This window comes from Microtus oregoni, unplaced genomic scaffold (genome assembly GCF_018167655.1).
Source record: "Microtus oregoni isolate MIOR12 unplaced genomic scaffold, Mior012 000104F_ref0000108, whole genome shotgun sequence".
In the NCBI taxonomy this organism is placed as follows: domain Eukaryota; kingdom Metazoa; phylum Chordata; class Mammalia; order Rodentia; family Cricetidae; genus Microtus; species Microtus oregoni.
Window position 1 is genome coordinate 1,159,853 of NW_024544718.1, and position 12,623 is coordinate 1,172,475.

Below are 12,623 nucleotides of genomic sequence, written 5' to 3' on the forward strand. Positions count from 1 at the left end.
TAGGCAGGCAAAGTAACACAACTTCACAGAGATAAACAAATGCAACATAAAAGAATGCAACACATCTTTGTAGCATTAAACAAATATTCCACAGCAAAAACAAATATAGCACATCTTTAGCTAATATTCCACAGAAAATATGAGATTGTTAGTCCTCTTTCACTGAGATCAATATTTGTGTGTTCCACCCAAGTGATAATGTGTATTTACTTATGTATTGATTTATTTCTGTATTCTGTCTCTTTTTGTGAATAATGCCACTACAAACACTTGTGACCTGATATTTGAGTGTGTCTGCTTTAAGTTTTTAACCTAGAAGTAAAAATCTGTGTTAAAACACAACTAATTCGTGTTTGCCAGTTTAAGTAACCACCAAGGTGTTTTCTGCAGTGGCTGCACCATTTCGCATTCTCAAATCTCCTATTTCTCCACATTCTCCATTTTTATAGTCATCAGAGCAGGTATGAAGTTGTACCTCCTTATGCCTTTGAGTGTCTTCTTAATGACTAATTATGTTGACCATCTTTTCATGTATTTGTTAGCTTCTTGTGTATTTTCTTTTAAGGAATGACTATTCACGTCATTTGTCTAGTTTTGAATTGTGTTGTTTGTTGAATTGTAAAATTTCCTCCTTTGTTCTGACCACTGTCTTTATTAGATATATAAACCATAAATATTTTTCCAATTTGTAGGTTGTTTAAACTATGTGATACTGTCCTTTAAAGCACCAAAATTTAAAATTATAATGAACTCCAATTTATATTTTTTTCCTTTGGTTGTTCATGCTTTCTAGTTTTAAATGTAAGAGGTTTTAAAATCAGAGCAAGTGTGCTGATAGGTACCTGAAATCCCAGCACTTCAGAGACTGAGGCAGGAAGACAGATTTTTCCAGGTCAACCTGGGCCATGAAGAAGTCATCCTTTAAGCTGGCCAACCTTCTTCCCTTCTGAGACAGAAGGCCCCATCTCAGATGAAAAGAAAAAAGTTATTTACCAAATCTGAAATCATGAAGATTTACTGTTGTTTTCTGCTAATGGTTTTAGCTCTGACATTTCATTTTTATTAGGTCCAAAGGAAACTCCAATTCTCAAACTCCTAAAGGCAGTCCAAATATCCAGAAAAGGGCTCAACCTGGATGTAGAGGATTTCTGGTGGAACCTGTGAAGCCAGTTCTCCTCTACCAAAAGGAGTCCTTTCCCTTATCACAACAACAAATGGCTGCCCTTGGTGCTTATTAGCATACCAAAGTGTTGTTGGCCTCCCTGCTCCCTCAGTAGCACAAGTAGCTGTTGGACAGTTCAGAATCCACCCTAGCCCTTCTTACCTCCTCTCCTGCCCCAAACTCCCTCCAGCTCACAAGGTTCCCTTATAATCCCCACCCCCTCTCTCTCCCTCCCTATACCCCTGCTTCTCTTACTGTTTTCTCTATTCTTTATCCCCTACAGTTCTCCCCTCTTTCACAGATAGCTCTGTTCACGTCCAGTCTGTTGGCCATGTTCCGTCTACTTCTTTCTCTCCCTGCTCTGGAATCTTCCAGATACCTCTGGCTGCACTCTTTTTCAAATCCACAATAAAAACCTTCCCACAGAGTGGTCTATACAACAGCGTGATCCTGTCATCTGTTTACATAACTTTAAGTTCATTTTTCTCTTTTTTTTTTTTAGAATTTGGAGTGAGGTAATGATTCTATTTCTTTTTCTGCCTGCGGTCACTGTATTCCTGAAATATTTGCTGAAGAAACACTTGTGATTTATTAACACATCGAGCCTGGTTGGGTTTTACATGTGCTATTCCTGTTCTAGCTGTGTGGCCTCAGCTGAAGCTTGCCACCTGTTGGAGTCTCACTTGCCTCATCTGGAGAGAGGAGTGGCCAACAGTGTATCTCCCAGAATTGATGCGAGGATTCTGTGGTGCTAGAGAAACCCAGAAATGGCCCCTTCCGTCGTTTTTGCTCACCATGAGCATATCAGCTCATTTCTTGCTTCTTGGAAAACCCAGGAACAAACTCAAGGGACCACTAGCATGATGATTTCTTGTATTTCTGTCTGTGACTCCCTCCCTCCTGGAGTTGAGGGAGTAAGTTAGGCGTACAGGCTACATGCTGTCCCCTCCCTAAGGGTTAGAAGGATTGTCAGCAGCGAAAAAGAATTGTCTCCTCAGAGAAACAAGCCTTTCAGGTTGATCTGATGCTTCATTTAGACTTTGATGTGTCAGTCTAAGGTGCTTTTCAGAGTAAATGCTGGAAGTCTGAAGGGCCAAGAGTGCTGTCAATTATCATCTTCCCGGTTCATGCACTACTGAACCTTTTACAACTTGAAGGTTTTACAGTGAGATGCCAAGAAGATAAAGGCACTTTCCAGCAAGCCTGAAATCTTAGGTTGGATCCCCTGCGTGCAGTAAAAGTAGAAGGAGAGCACCGATCCACAAAGCTGGCCTCCGACCTCTATATGCCTCCAATATTGCACATGCATACAAAGTAAGAATTAAAACGAATTTTTGAAAAAAAATGGACTTGATGGCTCTGATTGTTGGAGGTGTGTGTGTGTGTGTGTGTGTGTCTGTGTGTGTGTGTGTGTGCATGTGTGCATGTGTGTGTGTAGGAAGGAAGGAACCTAAACCAGTTGCCAGAGTTAGTTACCCTATTATATACCTGGTTATCTATGTTTATTGTGAGTTATTCACAGTGTCCAAGATATCGAACACGCTAAGATGGGGGGGGGGTGAGAAAGAGCGGAAGGGGAGAGAGAACTTTATTCAGCACTAAAGAACAGAATTATGTCACTTTACAGGTGAAATAGATGGGATTAGAGATCATAATATAAACAAAATACTGCAGATTTGGGAAGACAGATGTCTCATGTTTTCTTTTATATGAGAATCTAAGTCATATCTAAGTCATAAAAAGAGTAGTGGAAATACAAGGGATACTATTTGGGAGGAGGAAGGGAGGAAGAAGATCAGTGGGAAGGGGGTGAGGACAGTAATGAGGGGGTGATATGATCAGAGCACGTGTATGAAAGTGTCACAATGAATCCCATGAGCTTTTACAATTAGCGTAGGCTAAAAAAATAAAACTGGTGGTTCTAGAAAGGGGCGGTGATGTCGGCACGCGCATGGTACTAGCAAGTGGGAAATACGACTGGCGATGAGTTGACTCTAAGCCTCATGCAGCCTTCCCTTCAACACTGCCTTCTCCCAGAGGCTTTCCCATCTCAGCTGCTGGTGTTCTCGCAGCAGCAGCAGCAATCTATATGTCTGGGAATTCAGGGAACTAACTCTTCTCCCTGCCTGAAAATTAGAATCGCTTGGAACTTCCTCCCTCCTTTCCTTCCTTCCTTCCTTCCTTCCTCCCTCCCTCCCTCCCTCCCTCTTTCCCTCTCTCCCTCCCTCCCTCCCTCCCTCCCTTCGCTCTCTCCTTCCCTCCCTCCCCGTCCCTTTCTTTCTTCCTTCCTCTCTTCATTGTGTTTCTAAGACAAGTCCTCAATATGCGGTTCAAGCTGGCCTTGAATGCAAGATGCTGCTGTTTCAACTTCTCCAATGATGGATGAATCATTTTTAATATAGATGTCTGGGTGTCACCCCCAGAGACTGAGGTCACTGGACACATGGAGGTGTCAGAGCTCCCAGGGTGATTCTGATATGGTGTCAGGCTTAAGGACCACGGATCCAGTGTTTTCCTGACATTGCTGATGGTTGCAATTACCTGGGCTCTGCCTCATGCCCACCAGCCTCCTTACTTGGACAGCTGTATATTTGCTAAGCATCCGGAGGGATGTTGAGAACAAAGGCTTTTCTCATATGCATCTTCTGTCAGTTTCACCATAACCTGGGAGGAAACAGGTCAGAGCTTAGCAGTTCCATTTGTCAGCTAAAGCTCTGGAAGTCTAGCAATTTATCCACAGATATCCAATGAGTGCAAGAGCTAGGGCCAGAATCCAAAGCTCCTGACTCTGACACGCCACGTGTCCTGAGCGAGTCTTCACTGTCTTGGCATTGGAAGACAACATTGTATTTTTCCCCCCTCAATCTCGCAAGCTGCATCTCAGAGAAATGCTGACCTTCAAGGAAAGCCTGTGATTCTTTCATCCTCCCTGATCCTCACCAAGCTGCAAAGGTGAGAAGGACCATGCCATTTGGGACCGCTGGGGATCGTGGGGGAATCTTACCTACCCATTCTTTTTTTTTTGTTTTTGTTTTGTTTTTTTTTATTACAGAAATTTTGGATTATCATATTTATTTTTTAAACCTTAGAACCTTAAAAGATGTACTTCTATCTCTTCTGATTACTTCCCAGCTTCATGATAGGTCCAACTCTGGTTGCGCCAGTGCTCAAACAGCAGAGTCCCAAGAATTATGAAGACCAAGCCAGCCAGCCCCATCCTGATGAGATTTTCCACTGTGTGATCCTGGGTGTCTGAGGCTGTTTTAGGTTTGCATGCATCCTTTGATAGTTTGATGTTCATAGCTGATCCTAAGACTTGTATTTCCAGGTGGTCACTGGGTTCTGACCAAACCTGTGGGTTTGCCTTGTAGTAGCCATAACATTTGAATGTTCCACTGCTGCTAGAAGTCATAGGGCCCACAAAGAACAGGGCCTGGAACTGCCCAGCCGATGTCTTTTGTGACTCCATGATCATGGAGTGCTTCTGTTCTCCTTCCTTGATCACAATGAACCTGTCATATTCCTCCTGTGAGAAACACTTGAAGGTCGCATTCTCTCCTGGGGTCACCACACATCTGGGCAGGACTGATAGGCGGGGTTTATTCTCAAAGATCCCTGCCAGCACTGGGCTCCTGGGTCTCAGACTCAATCCTGGAAGAAAGTTCCCTGTTCAGGATTTCACCCTGACCTCTCAGAAAGATCTTCCCTCCAGAGAACCTCCCGTGCCCCTCGACCTTTCTGCTGGGAAAGTCTTGGGCTGTGCTATACAGTCCCTTCGGGGTCACAGTTTCCTCCCACTCTTCTCATCTCACCCAAGCAGAGCAGGACCGCAAAGGTGAAAGTCATGGCATAGTTTCTCGGTGACGGCAACTGTGTGCGTGGAGAGGGCCACAGTGCCTGGTCAGATGGACTGGAACACGTGATGTGATTTTTGGAGACTCGGGGCTCCACGTCAAGTGGTCACACACTTCAGGATCGCCACAGGAAGGGGAACTGCCCTTCCTAAGGGCCTGGCTCTCATTTCCCCAATGTTATGGCTTGGACAGGCTCCAGATTCTCTAGTCATTTCTTCAAAGATGGTGTTATTTCCCGACTCCATTCACCTCTGCTCAATTGGTCCTCATCATGCCAATATCCAGGAGGAAATATCCGTAGACCTTAACTCTCCATTTCACGATTTGGGTGCCTGAGTTGTCATCTTCCCTCAGTGAGTCTGCTTATGAAATCTCCGTCATGGCTTCAATCAGTCCAACTGTACGACAGCATGGGATCCTTATGAGGACCAATTGTCTCTCCAGTCCTCGAGGAGTATTGAACAAGAGAGATGTTAATACTTCAAAGTGGATGCAGAGCGGAAGAGACAAGCAGAACACCTGACTGTGAGTTTTATGTGCAGTTTCATCTTGGGAATAAGCACAGAGGAAGGATGGATACTGAGAGAGAAACAGTGTAGTTATCATGATTTTTAGATTGACGAATAATCCCCTGAAGAGAGTGACCCCCCTTTTATTCTTAGCAACTTCATTCATCCACATCTCCCTATGATCAACCTTCAGTGCCACTTTTTTATTGTTTTTATTGCACTATACATTTTTTCCGCTCCCCTACCTACCCATTCTTTATCATCGGCTAACCCAGCCACTCTAGGAGCTGCTTGTGGCCACTCTGTTCCATGCTGACCAACACGTTGAACTCCTGGCTTTAAAACCTCAGTCCCTTAGTTGTTCCCGGGCCCCGGACCTATGGACTGAAAAATGGATCCCTATTCTCTATCCCATAAATGGGCTCCTCCAGTCTCTCTCCAGAAGCTCTCAGTAGTGACACAGCTGAGCTGTGAGGTTCCATACACTTAGTCCAGTGTATTCTAGAGTGTGGGGAACGTAGTTTTGAATGAGATTAATATGTATTAGTAAACTGAGTAACGGACTAGCCTCATTCAACCAGGAGAAAGCCTGACCAACCAGCAGGCCCCCGAGACAAGGAAGATGCGTCCAGCTAGACTGTGAAGCTCGCCATTAGTCTTCTCCAGCCTTGGAACATGAACAGAAATGTGAGTTTTTCTTGGGTACTGAGTCAGCTGGCTCTCCTAGGTCCCAGTCCTTCGCCCTAGGATGGGAACTCACCTAGCCTAGGCTTCCAGATGGCAACTATAGAACTGGAGTCGTCACAGCCTCTGACATCACACAAGCCAATCCCTCCTAACGAATCCCCTTCTTCCTGTTTGCTTGTCCTATGCGTTCTGTTATTCTGAATCTCCCGGGGCATATGCCAAGCCACCCATTTCCTCCAAGACCTAAGACCTTTGCTGAATTAGCAGTTTTGGGACTGAGAATCAGGGGATCAGCTTCTGGTTCTATCACTACCTTGCTCTGCTGCCTCTGGCTTCAGGAAATAAGTCTATAAAGATAAAACCAACAGCACCTGACCTCCTATCCTGCTGGGCAATTGCAGGCAGCCATGTGACAATGACACACTCATAGCAAATAGAAATTTCCACCTCTCTACTCACACCTTTCCATCAAAAGACAGAACCCTCCCCCTCCCCACACCTTTTTTTTTCCTTTTTATTTCCTGGCAGAGCAGAAAACAGTCTTGAAGCTGGAGGGGCTCTGGAAAGCCTTCCCCCGTCTTAGTGGGTGGCTGTGGGCTGGGGCTTCTGTCCTCAGGGTCTCAGTTTCCTGTGGTTACAATAAGGAGAGCGGCCCAACAGAACTGGGACACAGAACCAGAGATAATCGCCTCCCGGAGACTTGGGCCCAGATGGCTTCAAGCTCCAACTCCCAAGAGTGGTTAAACTTTGAGTTTGGCAGGTGGTTCTGACCCTATTACTCAAATCAAATCTAGCTAGCACCGTCACCCCTTTCGAGAACAGTTATGAGTGCACCTGGCAGTTCAGCTGTTTGACTCATAACCCTGCGCATGGAAAGTATTTCTAGAACGGTTACTTACCTTTTGCAGGGTTGCCATTATCTCCTAATTGCCAAGACTTCTTTCATGGATGTTTCTTACTAAAGAGAGATCATTGATTAAACATACAACAAGGTTGTGGGTCCTCCTTATCGTCGTCTCCTTTTGGTCTTCTGCCCTTTGTAAAATACCAAAGTGTATGATGTCTTCAATAATAGGGTCTTATAATCTAGTAGTATTGGGCAACTAAGAAGAATGACAATAATTTGTATTGTTTGGGGGGGGGGTGCCTCTGAGACCTCCATGACCAACACCTCATGAGGAGGTGTCATAGTATAAACCATGCCAGATCCCCCAGCACTTACCTTAAAGCTACCCCATCTAGGGGTCCTCACAGAGATCTCATTTTCCATTCTGTGTTTACTTAACCCCCCCAATCTCTCCTCAAGGCCCCACAAGAGGAGCCTGACTTAATTTGTATTGGAGATGAGGGTGGCAGTGAGGAATGCTTCCCAGATGTGCAATTGATCACATGGACACTTTGGTTAAGACATCAGGATGAATTTCCTGACAGCGAGAGCTGTAAAAGACAAATAGAGGGGCCGATCTGCCTGAGGATGGGGGTGTTTCTCTCTCTCTCTCTCTCTCTCTCTCTCTCTCTCTCTCTCTCGCTTGCTCTCGCTCTCTTGCTCTCTTTCTCTCTGTCTCCTCCCTCCTTTTTTGGTGGGAGCTCATCAATTGGAGGTACAGCAAATGCCTTCAGATACGGCCCACTGGTAATCATCAGGAGGGGCAGGAAGGAGGCCTGAGAGGCATCTTCTGACTTCTGCATCTTTGCTATCCTGTGGTCTCACAGAACTAGGCTTTTCCCACTCTGGATGCAACACTGGGGACAGACTCATGACTGTTCCATCCAGTGCCTCAGAACTGTCCCTCGGGTTTCAGACAATATGGCAGTTCTGTGAGTACCTGGCTCCCGTACGGTTCACAGGCTATAGCAGACCGCTGAAGAGGAGCTCTCCTTCCTGCTTCTGGGCTCTGAGCACAGTCAGCCCCAGCACCGACTAGGCAGACAGGTCTTCCTGCTGCATGTGCTGCCGTTAGAGCTGCACCACTGCCCTTACCGTAGGACTCCCGTGCCCTCCTCTCGGCGGGACTCCAGCAGAGGGCGAGTCTTTGCAGCTCCCAAGAGCCAAGGTCACTCCTCCAGTCAACCAGACGGTGAAGGTCAATGGGCCTGTGTGTCCACGCGTGCCTCAGTGCCAGGGGGTTCTCTGGGATGCTGTGTGAACACATGTTGGTGTGGCATGCCTATCCTTGCACGAGCATATCCCAGCACGTTGTCACACCAAGAACTCTTTGGGGGATCATGCTGCCGTCAACACTGAACATTCGCCAGATGGCCTTATTTTTATGGTCAGGTGCTGTACTCTTCTGGCAGCTCCAAACAGGCCTATGGATTCCTCAGTTCCTCTATCAAGCCCTATCAGGGCGAAGGTCATCAACAGAGTGAGGTTAAGTGACGAGATGGGAATGTCCTTTTCAAATAGTGCTGGATAATAATGCTCGTTTTGAAGCTGAAACTTTAATGGTTTAATTTTAGGCCTTATAAAAATCTCTTTGTGTGAAAGCCATCTCTTCAAAGCCGTCAGAACACAATGTTCCTTGTGTCTAAATGGATGCATCAAAGCAGTCAGGTCAAAATGCCATGTGCGCTCTCTCTCTCTCTCTCTCTCTCTCTCTCTCTCTCTCTCTCTCTGTGTGTGTGTGTGTGTGTGTGTGTGTGTGTTACTGCATGTGCCTGCTTCCAAGCATATGAGGGAACCATGGAGTCCTTTTTATGGGCATTTGGAACAGCCCAGATCTCTGCTGTATGCCTGTGGGATTTTGTTCAGCTTACACCGAGTATATGTGTGCCAGCCTTGCCTATAGAAATAGCCTGGCGGAGGGGTGCCACCCTATAACTTGACTCTACACTTCATTGTGGCAAGGAAAGGAGGCTAATGCACTGGAACAAGAATCGCTATTTGCTTTTCATTCAAGTCCAGACACATCTTCGCAGTTCATCATTTCAGGGCCGTCATGCAACCAGCCAGGCTTTCCAGCAAATTCCCTCTAATGGGAAGCCATCAAATGCTTCATAAAAGAGAATGCTTGAAGCTCCATTAGGAAGAAATTAATTGTCGACTGTGGGTTTCATGGGACCCCATCCTTTTAAGGTTTCAGGTTGGACAAAGGCCAAAAACACAGTCCTGCCGCCATGCCAGCACACAGTTGTCAAGTGAGGAGACTGGAATGGGACTGGGACCAAGCCCGGGGTGGCACAAATCTATGGGAGCAACCAACCAATATCTGATTTGACTTAAGGCCCACTCCCCGAAATGGAACCCATACCGGACACTACTTGGGTGACCAAGAACCTGAGACTAGATAGCCTAGGGACCTAGAGTAAAACCAAATACTGCTGTTCTTAACAAAGCAAAACAAAATCAAAAGTCATAGCAATAAAATGACTCCTGATGATATGCTGCTCTCCTCATACACCAGAGCCTCATTCAGCCATCGTCAGAGAGGCTTCCTCCTGCAGCAGATGGGAACAAATACAGAAAGACCCACAGCCAGACGTTGTGCAGAAAGTGAGAGACCTTGGACCACTCAGCCCTTAATGGGATGATGTCTTCTTATTCAAATCCCTCCCCTCAGAGCGCAGGAAATTCCACAGAAGAGGCAAAAAGAGTAAGAGCCAAAGGGGATGGATGACACCAAGAAAATCATGCCCTCTAAATCAAATTGATCAAAGCTCATATGAACTCACTGAGACAGCACTCACAGAGCCTGCACGGGTCTGCACCAGGTCCTCTGTGTATATATTATGGCTCCCAGTTAGTGTTTCTATGGGATTCCTGAGTGTATGAACGAGTAGGTCTCTGCTTCTTGTGCCTTCTCTTGGGCTGATTTCCTTCTGTTTGTTTTGTTCAGTTCTGATGTGTTGGTTTTTGCTTTGTCTTATTTATTTTAATTTATTATCATCCCTTAGGAGCTTCCTTATTTTCTAATGAGAAACAGAAAAGAGCGCAGCCTGCTGGGAGGAGAGGTGGGGAGGAACTGGGAGGCACACAGAAAGGGGAACCATAATCAGGATTGTTATGTGAAAAAAAATCTATTTTCAATAAAAGGAAAAAATAATTTAAAACTTTCTCAGCACATTATTCAAATTATGGATTATAAAGTTTCTCATTAAGTTCAAATAGCAATAATATAAATAATATTTTTTCAAAAAAAGAGAAAAGGACTTAACAAGTATCTGTGCTATTGTAACAAAATACCACAGTGAATAATTCACAAGTAATAGAAATTTATTTCTCACATTTCTGAAGGTTTGGAAGTTCAAGGGCAAGGCCTAAGCAGGGTCAGTGGCTGCTGAGAACTGATCTCTACTTCCTAGAAAGCACCTACTTGCTTCATCCTCCAGACTTGTGTTCTCAAGTAGCAGAAAGGATGGAGAGGCAAAAGAGCACGCCTTACATATTCAAGTCCCACCACTTTTTATAAAGATCTCTTCCTTCATGAGGATAGAGCCCTTAAACTCAAGGGTACCACCTCTTAGCATTCTCGCACTGAGGATGAAGTTTCAGCCTGAATTCTGGAGGGAACATTGCCCATTCAATCTACAGCAGTGAGCAGTGGGGATACAGGTATTTGTACTGGATGCTGGATTGCTATGTGGGTGCTGGGATCTAATTCTGGCCCTCATGATTGCAAAGCAAATGCTTTTAACTGCCGAGCCATCTCTCCAGGCCCTTTAGACTGCTTTGGTTAGTATGAATAATTTAACAGCATTAAGTCTTCCAGTCCTAGGGCAAGGAGTATCTTTCCATTTGTGTCTTTGCTAATTACCTTCATCACTTTAGTGCAACTTTCAGTGGGGGAATGTATTTGTTCACTTCCAAATGCTTTGTTATATTTGATGGTACTTTAAATTAGGTTTTCCTTATTTACCTTTTGATAGTTCATTGTTAGTCTACAGAAATATAACTGAATCCTGTATGTTGACATTTTCTTCTGGAAATTAATTTGTTTATCAGTTCTAGTATTTTTTTTGTTTGAAGGGGTTTTTGATGTTTTCTATATATAAGATCATGTCAAGTATGAGCAGAGGCAATTTTATTTCTTCCTTTACAATTTGAATGTCATTTCTTTTGTTTGCTTGCCTAATTGTTCTGGCTATAGCTGCCAGTCGTATGTTGACTGGAAGTCATGAGGGTATGTCCCTTTGCCCTGTTCCATAATTTAGAGAAAGTTTTCAGTTTTCACTGAACGTGATGACAGCTGTGGGCTTGTTGTATGTGACCTTTATTATAATGAAGTACATTTTATTCCTAACCTTTTGAGAATTTTTACCAGTTAAAGAAATTGAATTTTTGTCATGAAAAAATTATTTATTTAACTTTCAAATTAAAATATAATTACATCATTTCTTACCTTCCATTTCCTCTCTCTACGTCCTTCCGAGTCCCCCCACACCCTCTCCAATTTATGGCTGGTGCCCAACGTGGATAACTGCATCCACAGAAAGCCTTTTTTTCTTTGTGATATGTGTGTGTGTCCATAAACATATATGCATGAACATAAAAATACAACTCAATCCATATAATGTTTCTTTTTTCAGGACTGAGCAGCTGCTATCGAATAATCAACTGGGGGAGGCCTAGCCCTTAGATAGCTATTTCTCCCACTCTCGGCATACCTTAGTAGCCTGCAGTTTTTTGTGTAGGGTGGAGGGGACCTATACCTCGAGATTTCCCCTTTACATGTTAGTATGTCTATTAATGTTGTACTTCTTCAGTTTTGTTAATCTTTTTTCACTATTGTTTTCCTAACAAGCTTGTATGTGTGCATGTGCACAAGCATGCAGGTGTATATGTGTGCGTGTATGTGTGAATGTGTGTGTGTGTGTGTGTGTGTGTGTGTGTGTGTGTGTGTTGCTGGGAATGACACCTGGGGCTTAATGCATGATATGTAAAGAATCTGCCACAGGTTCCCTCCCACGATCTCTATTGAGTCAGTCACTGTGGCACAGGCATGTAACTCCAGTTGCTTGGGAAATTGAAACAGAAAAACCACACATTTAAAACCGTGCTGTAGCCTACAACTTAAATTTCAACTTAGAGCACACATGTCTCCATTTTGGTGTTATTAAAGGACTGGGGAAATAATTCATCTGTAGCATGCTTACCTAGTGTGTAAGGGGTCCTGAGTTCAATCCCAAGCATCACCTAAACTGAGAGAGGGGTGGGTGGTGTGGGAGAATTGTCTGTATTCTGTCAATCATGTTTTAAATAAACGCTGATTGGCCAGGAAGGAAGTATAGGCAGGTCAACCAGACTGGAAGTACAGGTGGGCCATGAGAACAGGAGAGTTCTAGGAAGAGGAAGCTCATTCCTTCCAGTCCTGCCCAGACCACGGAAGAAGCAGGATGTGACCTTCCTGGCTGAAAAAGGTACTGAGCCATGTGGCTAACATAAATAAGAATAATGGGTTAATATAAGCTATA